This window comes from Alligator sinensis, unplaced genomic scaffold (assembly GCF_000455745.1).
Source record: "Alligator sinensis unplaced genomic scaffold, ASM45574v1 scaffold1792_1, whole genome shotgun sequence".
Classification (NCBI taxonomy): domain Eukaryota; kingdom Metazoa; phylum Chordata; order Crocodylia; family Alligatoridae; genus Alligator; species Alligator sinensis.
The window spans coordinates 5,492-7,265 of record NW_005843275.1 but is presented as its reverse complement, the minus strand read 5'-3'; the positions used below and the strand labels follow the sequence as shown (position 1 = coordinate 7,265).

Below are 1,774 nucleotides of genomic sequence, written 5' to 3'. Positions count from 1 at the left end.
AAAAAAAAAAAAAAAAAAAAGCCTGACGAAGGGTTTTTGAACCCGAAAGCTTGCTTAATAACTATTCTCCAACCATTGGGTTGGTCTAATAAAAGATATCAAATTCACCCAAGGAACCTTGTCTGCCTATATCCTTAGACCAACACGGCTACAACCTAAACCCCTGGCAGTGGCAGCAGCATTTTTGTTTAGGCAGCAGAGACAGTGTCAACTGAGTTCATGGCTCGTTAAAGTCTACCTGATTTCTTCTAAACACTTCTTTCCACAGGTGTTAACAACCCTCTCTCCTTTTTAGAAGAGAGCAGCAGGGCAAGGGAAGTGATTCTTTCCCTTTATTCAGCACTGGTGAGGCCACATCTAGAGTACTGTGTTCAGTTTTGTCATCCCCCCAACTATAGAAAGGATGTGGACAAGTTGGAGAGTCCAGTGAAGGGCAACAAAAATGGATGGGGGCTGGGGCACATAACTTCTGAGAAGAGGCTGAGTGAAATGGCTTTTTTAGTCTAGAAAGAGAAGACTGAGAGGAGATTTAATAACAGCCTTCAACTACCTGAAGGGGGGTTTGAAAGAGAATGAAGCTAGATTATGCTCAGTAGTGGCAGATGACAGAACAAGGAGCAATGGTCTCAAGTTGCAGCAAGAGAGGTTTAAGTTAGATATTAGGAACAATTCTTTCACTAGGAGGGGAGTAAAACACTAGAGCAGGTTACCCAGAGAGGTGGTGGATTCTCCATCCTTGGAGATTGTTAAGACCCAACTAGACAAAGCCTTGGCTGGGGTGATCTAGTTGGGGATGATCCTGCTTGGATCAGGGGTTGGACTAGATGACCTCTGATGTCCCTTCCAACTCTGATTTTCTATGATTTAATGTTCTTGATGTTCCACTAATCACTTAACCTTTCTCCTGCAGTTCCTCCCTCTGTTCACTACTCCTGGTAACAGAGCTCTTGTTTCATGGCCCTGAAAACTGCTTTTAACTCATTCCAATGAAGTTATATTTTTTTGCTTCCATCTTAATAATACAGCCCTAGGTCCCCAGCATATTAGTAAAGTTTCCAACTTTCTTGTTCACTGGAGAAGAAATAGCATGCAGTGTTATCTGGGACGCTGCACTGCACCACCTGTGCCCCCCTTCTCAGAAACTAGATCTGCCACGGACAAGGCATGTTGACTTCAGGTCGGGGTTTTGTTTGACCAAAACATCCCGTGGTGCCTTGCCCTTGGCACTGCCCGCTGGTCTCCAGGGGAGCGGGGTGGAGCGGAGCGGGCTCCTGCCCTGAAACAAGAGTCGCTTCCCGCATGAGCCTGGCGATTTCCAGAAACACCCCAGCCAGCCGCAGTCAGGAGTCAGGCCTCCGTTTCAGTTCCCAAACTTGGGCGTCTGTCACTCGGGACTCGGCGCGCTTGGAAGAGCTGTTCGGGACGGGAGCGGAGCGGAGGGGCCCACCCCAAGCCCCACGGCACCGGCAGGAGACCGCTACCGCAATGCCCAGTCACAACCCGGCTGAGGGGCACAGGCCCGCGTCCTGGGGCACCGCGCGCGGCCCGGCCCGGCCCCGCCGGGGTGGAGGTAGCGGGGCGCGGGGCCACCCACGCTGGGGCCCGACATTGAGTGTAACGTGTGCAGCAACCCCTCCCCCTTCTTACCTTCGCCCCGCCGAGCGCCTGCTCTGCCGGACTCCTTGACAGTTTCAAACGGTCGGGGCGTGACATAAAAACCACGCCGATTGGCTCGGAAAATTTTTTTGCACAGCGCCCGCGGGTTGGGGCAACC

The 1,774-nt window shown here is 51.5% G+C and overlaps 1 protein-coding gene across 1 annotated transcript in view; it reads right to left on the bottom strand.

Moving 5' to 3' along the window:
• The window catches only part of POC5 (POC5 centriolar protein), a 59,042-nt gene extending 57,359 nt beyond the window's left edge, over positions 1 to 1,683 (bottom strand). The window contains exon 1 of the mRNA XM_006038198.3: positions 1,648 to 1,683. The gene's annotated coding sequence lies outside the window, so the exon portion shown is untranslated. The remainder of the gene's footprint in view (positions 1 to 1,647) is intronic.
• Positions 1,684 to 1,774: the final 91 nt, after the last annotated feature.